This window comes from Ischnura elegans, chromosome 8, assembly GCF_921293095.1.
Source record: "Ischnura elegans chromosome 8, ioIscEleg1.1, whole genome shotgun sequence".
In the NCBI taxonomy this organism is placed as follows: Eukaryota; Metazoa; Arthropoda; class Insecta; order Odonata; family Coenagrionidae; genus Ischnura; species Ischnura elegans.
The window spans coordinates 20,241,297-20,252,657 of NC_060253.1; positions in this window are offsets into that span (position 1 = coordinate 20,241,297).

Sequence of the window (11,361 nt, forward strand, 5' to 3'; positions counted from 1 at the left end):
ATTCCTGGATTCAGCTGCTTTATTCCATTATCTCTTTAACCATAGAGTATTCATCAACTCTTTCTCCTCCTCATGTTTTGTAATGAGCTAAACATTGGTCATGGTATAGTCTACACCTACATACTTCCCTATTTCCTCTACTATTTAATAATTTACAGTTGATCCTTGATTTGCTATATGTAGAGCAAATATATAATAATCCATCCCGGAGGACAGATCATAAGCAAATTCCATCATATGCTGTATTAGTTATACATTTCTAATTCTAAATGAGGAATCAGTTTTAAGAGCTGGAATGCATTTAAATGTCATTGTATTAATAAAAGTGTTTTGTTGATAAATGTGGGACAGAATCATAAAGGTGATGACATACATACTATCCTGGTGGTCAACTAAGTTGGAAAAATGTGAAATTTTGAAATCCTGCTCAAAATCAGCACACATCCAATGCTGAATCCGTCTTTGAACCCGTTTTGGCAATTTTAGTGTACCCCCCCCAGAAATGTAATTGTAATGAGCTAAACATTGGTCATGGTATAGTCTACACCTACATACTTCCCTATTTCCTCTGCTATTTAATAATTTACAGTTGATCCTTGATTTGCTATATGTAGAGCAAATATATAATAATCCATCCCGGAGGACAGATCATAAGCAAATTCCATCATATGCTGTATTAGTTATACATTTCTAATTCTAAATGAGGAATCAGTTTTAAGAGCTGGAATGCATTTAAATGTCATTGTATTAATAAAAGTGTTTTGTTGATAAATGTGGGACAGAATCATAAAGGTGATGACATACATACTATCCTGGTGGTCAACTAAGTTGGAAAAATGTGAAATTTTGAAATCCTGCTCAAAATCAGCACACATCCTATGCTGAATCCGTCTTTGAACCCGTTTTGGCAATTTTAGTGTACCCCCCCCCAGAAATTCCTCCGAACTTCCTCCGAACTTATCCCCAGAACTTCTCCCGCTAAGGACTTTTGCACTAAGGTTTTTCGTGCAAAGGATTTTCGCGCAAAGGCCCTTCGACTCAAAAGCTCGGAGACTCTAAGTCTCGGAAACTCTTGTCTCCGAAACTCTGCCTCCGGAAACAGCCCCCGAAACAGCCCTGAACCAGCCATACCTGCAGAGCAAGACTTATATAGGACTACTGCGGAGGAATACCAACTCCTTGGCAATTAAGGGGAAATGGGTGCTGAGGTACCAGTTTGCAGCTTGGAGTGAGAAGTATTACCATAGTCCTATCACTACTCTCTCTCTCCCTCCAACATCTCACCCCACTATCTCTCTCCCCTCCATGTTTTCCAATGAATTTCCCTCTGATTCGACCGATGTCTTCAACCCAGAAGTTTGAGGGGAAAATTCCGGCCTGCACGCTGTTCCCTCCTACCCCGGGTGGGATTACCTGATGCTTGGTGGAGCAGCCTGTCAACAGGGGCAAATATGCAGCTGACTGAACATCGCCCTTTTTACCCCTCCACTCCTTGGCAAAATCCCTCCCTTCCACCCTGTCACGTCGTGGAGAATGCAAGCTCTCTTTTGCTCGGGCGCCCGTGGTGGACGGATGGCTTGACTGACATGGGTGATTTTAGAAAAATTATGCAGCTTGTACTTAGTTTGGTAATGTTTCCTATGGGATCTTTAGTTATCATCGTTGTTTTCTGTAATAATCCTGATTTTGAATATTTCTACTTCAAATAGATATTGATTGAAAATAACTCGTAATTTTTGACAATTGTTTCTTGTGTGCTGATTTTCTTGTTTGTGGAGTCTTTCCCTGAACCAGCTTGTGACTGACGATTGGAGTTCCCTATGTCTGGGGCTTACGTGCACAATCTCCAAGATTTTACGACGTAACGCCACACCGTCGTAAGGTGGGAGTCTGCTGCGTTTTTGTTTTTTTATCTGATACTCGGTCATTATCCAAGACCATTGAGAGAAAAAATATTTTGAGGATTCTCTCAAGGTGCATTTTGACATTTTTAGGCGCTTCACTGGTGTTAAGCTCAGTATGTTTAGGATATTATCTTCCAAGCATTTTGGAGGGAGGGGTTGGATTTCAACCCCTAAGCCCTCATTCACTATGGCCTTATTATTGTCATTCACAAATAAACTAATATCTTCAAATGCATTTCTTCCTCTGCTAAAACCGCTATGTCATCGTAAAATAATATATTGCTAAGTCTCTCTCCATGGATATAAATCTCCTAAAGACTTGCTTGATACGTTTATTACAAGTCATGGAAGATATTAAGTACACAGAGAAATAAAACATTTCAGAGAAATGTTAGGAGAAATCATCAAGGCTAAAGGTAAAATTGGACAAAGGTAAAGGATATTGGACAAGGTTTAAGATTCATGGATACATCTGTGGTGGATGTAACAAATTTTTACAAAAAATGTATTTATTCCAGTTCATTTTGTCTTTTTCGTGTATGTTATTATTATTTTTGTTTATATCCTCATCTTTCATTGTACTTTAAATTTCTACTGCTCCTTAAGTGTCAAACTAGTTAAACTTCTTTAAAGTACTTTATACTCATTATAAAGAGATGGATCAGAAAATTTACATTGACGATGTAAATCTCTTACTCTAATACTCATGTCCATCAGCTCCGACGTGAATTTGACATTTTTCCTTTTACAGGTAGACTTTACTGTTTTTAAAGGAAAGGAATGGTTAAAATTTAATAAAAATTTGTTAAGGAAGGAGTTAAATTTAATATCGACATCAGAAATGTAATTCTCGTCCTCCCAAATTACGCATGCCAAACTCTTAAGAAATTCATCAACGCTGCTATCATTATAAAAACGTTTAGTAATATATATTGGTGCAGTAGATTTAAAATCATCAAGCTGCCGAGGTTGAAGATGTCATAAAATCTCTCGCTAATAAATGGTCTGCCGGAAGTGATGGGGTACCTATGCCTATTATTAAGCTAGCTGCTAAAATTATTTCTACCCCTCTATCGGATATCTTCAATTTATCAATCTGCAATGGTCACTTTCCGACAAATTTAAAATTTTCTGTGTTATGCCCAATTCATAAAAAGGGATCTTTGAGTGACTCAAAAAACTATAGACTCATAGCACTACTTTCTGTTTTCTCGAAAATCTTTGAAAAACTCTTTTACAACCGTATCATTGTCTATCTGTGTAAATTTAATTTATTGAATCTCTCCCAACATGGCTTTATTAAAGGCAAGTCAACTATGTCTGCTGTTTTTCAGCTTGTTAATGACATTATCTTAGGTCTTGCCAACCAGAAAGCAATTATTGGTATTTTTTATGATTTAACAAAGGCATTTGATACTGTTAACCATTGCATATTGTACAGTAAACTTGTCCAAATCGGAATTAATGGCAATGCTTTAGCCTGGATAAAATCCTATTTAACTAATCGTAAGCAGGTAGTGCAATTAAACACTAATTGTAATGGTGATGTTAATCAGAACTACTCAGATGTCCTTATTTCAAATTGTGGAGTGCCCCAAGGATCTATTCTAGGGCCACTATTATTCATCATTTTTATTAACGACTTACCATCTCATTTGCATCAGAGTAAAGTCATTTTATATGCTGATGATGCTACTACTCTGAGTTTTGGTAATAAGACAGGGGAGGTGATTGATATGGCACGCTCATCAGTAGCACAGATGATTGACTGGTGTAAAAGTAATAACTTAAAATTGAATGGAAATAAAACATGTTTTTTAAATTTCCATCACAAAATTAGTCCTCCAGAAACGAGTCCTCTACTTAAGACTAATTCATCAACAGCCATTCAGCAGTCTAGCTCTACAAATTTTTTAGGGTTGAAATTAACTGAAAACCTTGATTGGCAATATCATATTGAGGATTTAGTTAGCAAAATGGCAACGGGAATATATATGATTCGCAAATTGGCTCCAACTACTTCATTAGAAATACTGAAATTGATATATTATGCCAAAATTCATTCTCACTTGGCTTATTGTGTAGTTTTATGGGGAAACACAAGTGCTGCTGCTAGAGCATTCTCTATGCAAAAAGAGCCTTGAAAGTTATGGCAAATGTGTCCATCAGGTCTCCTGGAAAGCCATTATTTCTAAAATATAAAATAATGACACTACCAAGTATGTACATTTTTTACTGTGCATTATTTGTAAAAAAGAACCCTACCTTATTTTTACCAAACTCCTCGGTTCATGCCTATCTGACCCGTGGGAGTGAAAATATACATATTTTACAACAATTATGTGCCAAAAGAGGTCCACATCACTCTGCCTCGCTTATTTTTAACAAATTGCCTACGAGTATAAAACATATTTCAAATATTAATGTTTTTAAGACAGAATTAAAAATTTTTTTACAGCCTAAGGGTTATTATAATGTAAATGAATTCTTGTCTGATAGTTCATGACAACATGTATGTTTTGATGTTCTATGTCACATGTTCTATGTCTGTTCTATGTCTCCCTGACAATGTTCTATGTCACCTGTTTGACCCATGGAACAATAAAGATATTATTATTATTACTTCTTTTTTCATTATTTAAGAACCGTGCAATATCTTTGATTTTAATGATAGGTACCTTGAAATGAAAAAAGGCAACTAATACCCAGTGGTAATTAGGTATCCTATGCTATGGGATACATATGTCTGCTCTACTTGAAATACTGCATACTGCGTGACATTTTCCTTGAGAGTGACACATAATTGTTGAAACATGTCGTGGTTTGCTAAACAAAACATTACATGGAATTTTAAAAGTTTCAATGTACTACATTCATATTTATTTAGCCATGCACATGATTGGTGTACTGTATTATTCACCATTATTCTGGTGGGGGCATAGTAAATTTTTGAAATTATTTTATCTGCTGAAATCTGCAAAACAATTATAATATGAAGCTTAGCCATAATATTCCATTGAATTTGATACTTAACACTAGAGAAATCAGTCGATATTTACCCTCACCAGTTAAAACTCAATGCAACAAACAATTCACATCCAGTCTCTAGGGGAATAGAACGTAACTTCTAACAAGTGGAGGAGGGACTTGTTTGGGTAAGAACAGTTGCCAATTGCTCCATTCATGGCAGCAAGAGTTTTGGCTTTAAAGGCAGGAAGGGCCATGGGGAGAAGGGTAGATGACCCAGATTGCACAAAGTTAGAGAGTTATCTGTTTCTTATGGTTTTCTAATGGAAAAAATTGATAAGCAGCCTATCGTAAGCCAAGGGGCTTATTTAAGGCAAGGGTAAGATATTAAGGAAGAATAGGTAAGGAGCCCTGGAATGCCATCAAATATCCTCAGGCAACATATGTCGCTTCTGTTGGAGCGCCAAAGGTGGCTGAACAGCGTTCTACACATGCTACGCGGCTCATCCCGACATGAATTTAAAGGCTACCGGTGAAATTAAGCGAGTCTTTATAAGGGCTTAACAACTGATAACAGATTTTCCCGTAAATAGAAAAAAATTAATAACTGCAAGCAACTGGCTAGTGAAGATATAAAGCATAATACAAGTACTTTATCCTTGCGGCGGAAAGAAAAAGAAATAACATGAGGGAGATCGGAACGCACCACCTACATATTCAATGCTACTCCAACCACTACACTATGGCAGCTGATGAAAGAAGATGGTGTAGATACCACTTTAAACCAATTACAGTAAAACCTCTATGTAGTGAACCTCTTTACATCATAAACCTCCATACATCATACCACCCCTATGGTCCCGTCTGATTTACATGTAAATTTATAGGCAAACCTCTTTGTAGTGAACCTCTTTATTATATGATAAAACCTCCACTTATCACACCAAGGAGATACCCCCTAGACGGCCTAACTACCTCCGCAAATCGTACCAAGACAACAAGAGACCATTAATGCAGACGTGATTACGTACATGGGATGACATTTTCAGCAATAAATGTTTCACTCTTTTTTTTCTTATATACCTTTAATGTGCTGTAATTTTCACGTAAATCATTAGTTGCGGCCATTCTGTTCAATATGAGAGCATACCTAACAGTATATAAGAAAAAAGGTATCCAACCATCCTAATCATTTTAAGTGACTGTTGAATTGAGAGAGATCATATCATTTTCTCTCGAATCATGGTAAAAATAAAGCGATAGCGCTCACTTTCTGTAATTATTAAATAATAAATATATGTTTGCTGATGCATGCGTGTGTGTTGAAACACATAAATACAATGGTTTAAAATACAGTAGTGCCTTTCATCTCCAAAGGATATGAAAAAATGGTGCCTATCACTAAAACCTCTCTATAGTGAACCTCCATGCATCAAATTGCCCAAATTTTGGTCCCCTCCATTACGATGTAAAGAGGTTTTACTCTATGTAGAAAAACTTGTCTGGTATGTGCATGAAAAACTGGTCCACACAATTTAACATTTATGAATTTTAATTTATGGCTTGATGACCCGATGACTACAATATGTATATTAGAGATTCCTGCCGGCATTTTTATATTATTCTACGTCGCTATTCTTGTGAAATTATGTGTTTCTCTAACGACTGTCGTTTCGCCATCAGTTCATACATATGAATGATTTTAATTATGGCATAATGATGTTATTTCCACTCATATTATAGAAGTGCCAAGAATGGAAAAATTATTCCTATACATAAATCCCTTAATGAATGCTCTAAAACGATGGAATCTAAACAACACCTACTGAAGTGCTGAAAGTTTGGCATCCATTTTGTTATTACTCTGGATGCTTGTCGGCCTGGCCGTAAGAAAGCCTTAACAAGCTTACTTAATAAGCGCCTTCCTAGTTTCTTCCTTTCACCTTATCTCAATGACTTATAATGTGCTAGCTAGGGAGATGGTTCTTGCACTTATTTCTTGTGGTGACTTATACATTGGTACATCTACATCATCCACTGCTTAATGGTTATAACAGTAAGTTTAAGCACAAAAAAGTTGAGGTTTAACTAATTGCCTGTGTTTAATGCAGTGGTATGTCCCACATGAACTCTGTACAAGCACATAGTCACGGAATTTCACTGTTTAAAACATGCCATTGGGCAGTGACATATGGTCCTCTACCCTCTGAATCCCTCACCCTCTGGGGAATTTTGGGGAGGGGGTGTTACATTACATGCAACCAACCTCACGTCAAGAGGAAAAGTTAATCTGTTGGAAAATATTTTGTAATTCGAACTTATTTAGAAATTAATTAGGTCTAGTTTCTGATGGCATTTTGTGTGCTACTGAAAAACATTATTTTTTTTTGTGCATAGTTAAATTTTTATGTGAGGGCTGCGATGTGATTATGAGGTCAATTCCGATCGCTTCTGATTGGAGCCATCCCATGCGAGTATTGTTACTAATATATCTCTTCCGAGCAACACTGGGTGACCTGATAGTATTTATTATGTAAAAGAGGTTGTCAGTTTGTTTGTCCGCTATGCGTTTCCATACAGCCTCACGGATTGCAACCAAATTTAGTACATATGAAGATCTCATGCTCCCATAACCCATAGAACTACTTGCTTTTGTGTCCGACGCGTATTTTGTGTCCTTATCTCATTACAGTTTGTTACATCACGTCATACAACGTCTGTGGCTGGACATCCTGCCGGGCAGGCACACCTCTTGACGCGCTCATTAAAATCCTATTTTATCATGAAATCCTTACCAAGTTTCCCACTCCTCTGGGTACTCTAAAAGCAAAACATAATACTTAAGAAAATAAACCTTATATTCGGTTTCGCACCGAATTTAAGCCTCGCTCCAATAGGGTGGTTTCCTATTATTTTTATTTCTTTTATTTATTTTTATTATTTATTGAAAGATTATTACTCCTGGATTACATACTTCACGCTTTTAGATTTTTAAATGACGATATCTATTTTTCGCGATTAAATGAAAAGTGAAAAATATCAAGCGTGCGAAAACGCGATGGCTAAGTATGAATGCTGGGAAAAGTCGGTGTGACGTCATTCTGGTTCCCGATTTCGCCGTGTGAGGTGACCTTGGAGCAGGGGTATGTGCGCCGCTGCGATGCAGGCTGCTAGCAGGTAGCGCTTTGCTTAAATAAGGATTATTAATGCCCGCTATCAAGCGAAGGAAACTTTCCGACCAAAGGCAATTTAAATAGGTGATTACTAAGAAATGTTTCCCTGAGCTCTGTGCCAAATGCATTCATTGGTAATCTCAGTCGATGTAAAACTCTTGACTACTCGTACAGCATCTGAGTCCCTGTGACGTCACGTGGAGTGGCATCGAATGTACGCCAATCTGGCCTTTTTCAATGATAATTGACCATTAACATTCGTCTGAACTGGGATTTATAAAACCGAATAATTTGTGTATTATGAATACACTAATGGTGGGTAACGAATCGCAATCAATGCCTATCGTTTTCTTTGGTGAAGGAAAATACACTATTTTGGGCTCTTAATCAGGAAAATAAGTTGAAGCACTAATTTAAGCTGCACCATTTTCAGTGCATCCCATAAGAATGCAAGTAGCGCACAAAAGACAGCATGGGAGGAACTTTTCTCGTGCCGTTGTTGCTGCGAATTGTTTACACTTTACAGCCATTCGGAACGCTTCGCAAGTTTGCCCAGTCATAGGCGGATATATAGAGGGCGGGGGGTGGCAAAGGGACAAGTACCCCCCAGACGCACAGTGGGGCCAAACCCCACTTTAGTCGGAGAAAAGTCAAAACATTTTACTAACGACCCTAAAATATTCATAAATATGTTTTAGAGACCGCTTTAATGAAATCAAATATTAAGTTTTCAATATTTTCGATTTTTTGATTTTTTTCAATTTTATTACTTTTAGAATTTTAAAAGTAACTTGATTAGTTGTAACAATATATTTATAAAAAATTGAAATAATAAAAAAAAAGTTCAAGTCAATAATCGTAGTGGCCAGAAAAAATCTGATATAAAATCTGCAAAATTATTTTATCAATATCTTTGAAAAATCCTTCATTCTTAATAGAAAAATAAAGATTTGCTCATAAGTTTGCATGTACCACTTTCCAATACACAAAGAAAGAAAATACTGCATTGAAGAGGTAGTTTTAACTTTCAAAAATAAAATACAGTAGAATATGGTTTATTACACGTAGAGAGTGAAAGAGTACTAAATTGGCATTCCGGAATCGAATAAGTACACCTCAGTTGAACGGAAATAACCTTTTCGAGCACTTCATTCACGACAGTGTGGGAGGGAACCTCGGGAATGGCCTCTCTACATTTAAAAAATCTCAGCCCTTGTGTAGAAAACTTGACCGCTTGTATCTATGAGTAGACAAAATATATAATGCATGCAAATTTGATTTATTACAAAATAATAATATCTTAATGGACACTGTTTATATTATAGTTTACCCGTTGCTATGCGGCCATAGCGGCCGGATGGATTCCCTTTCGGCTTGTCATGCATAGCTAATCTTTTATCACAAAACTCTTTTTGCAACTCGATGGCAGTTGATTTCTTTTACATTATTTAGCTCATTCTTCAATTAATATTATATCTAAAAATCACGTTACGATTCCGTCCGATTATATAACTTTTCTCTAATTAAATAAAACTTTTCATCGTGAAAAATCAACGACGTTCCATTAATGATAATTAATTTCTCCACGGCTATTTTTTCCAAAGTATAAATAGTAAAAGCAAATTTATACTTTACATACTTAATCCAATTGATTGGAAGTTAAAAAAATAAAATCAAAACGGCCAGTGCACTGTAATCATAGTTTAAAATCGACCGTCCATTTAGGCCTCTGCGACTCTGGGACCAGTGCTTCGCTTTTCTCTCACTTTGGCACTTATTTCTACGCGAAGGTGCACACATACCAACCCATGAAATACACTGTTATGCAGTTCAAACATCCTTTTACCGAACCTAAAATTTAAAAACCCCCATTTCAAAATTTCATTTTTGGACTTTTGTCCACTTAAAGTGGGGTTTGGCCCCACTGTGAGACGCTTAAAAAATAGGTAAACTTTTAAATATAGTCCCATTATCCTTACGCTCGTTTTGTTTTGTGTAATTAGCCGTGGCAGATATATGGGGTAGGGGTCGAAATACGCCCTAGATTAACTCGAAATTTTTGGGGGTGGCCACTTTGTTCAAAAGTATTTAGTAATATTTTCAGACATATTTGCCTACTTAAACGAATGTAAATACAAATTTGCTCTTAAATTAGGGCCTATTTTGCACGCTTTTGTTATGTTAAATCCAGTGGCAGATCCAGAGAGAGTACATATACCCTTGGGTATCCAATTTGCACTAGATAGAATGGTAATTTTTATCAGAACCCCACAACTGCTGGGAGGTTACACCCCTTGTCCATATCCTCTATCCGCCACTGGTAATAATCAATAATAATAGAATGAAGAGGGTATGTGAAAAGCCCTCTCCACAAGATTAATCGCTATGCCTGTCCGTACGTGTGCTGACCAAAAGCGTCTTGTGAACTAATACCCCAGAAAAAAGGTTTGCACGATGGAAGATTAATAGGTAATTTTATTATTTATATGAGTTATGTTTTTGGGAGCAATTAGATGCACCTATGTTCTAACTTTGGTCGTAATCCGTGGGGCCGCATGGAAACGCATAGCGGACAGACAAACAGGCATCCTCTGTTATATGTATACATAATATAGATAGATTGATATCGATGGTTAAGTTCTAACGACACGGTCTCAAAATGCAGGTCTAAGTTAATACGGTTAATAAAAAATAAAATTCAAGCAAAAAGCAACTCTTTGTTTGCAAATGCATGCTTATTTTTCAGTTTTATTATGTATTTTTGGTTTTTAATTTCAATTAAAATTATATAAAATTAAAAAAATAAATCGTTTTTTGTTCTCCTGAAAAGTTTCTATTTTTAACGTGCCTGTTGTAAGAACTTAGCCATCGATATTATGTGTACATTGGAGGGATAGGTGCATTTCGGGATCTAGTCCAGCCGGCGAGAGTTGTTCGATGACAGTTCGAAAGGAGAACCCTGCGCCAGCACCGTTTGCAGCCAATCGCTGTCCCCCAAACGCACCTCACACTCTCGCCTAGTAATACAACGTTGTCACATACATATGAACCCCTGAAACAAGCCTGAGCAACAAAAACAAGCCCTTTCTTCGAATCACCTAAACAAAAGATTCTTCCTTTGGGTCCTTCACGCTCGTCGCCTTCTGGATCCTTTCCTCACTGAACCCTTTTCTTTACATGTGGCCTGGACGTTTCCATTTCTTACCTGGCAACCTTGCCCCCTAACCCGAACTATACGCACCTAAATCTCATCGGACAACTCATTGACGGCTGGACTGTAGTGTGGGGCACGGCGGGCACGTGCCCCGGGCGGCAGA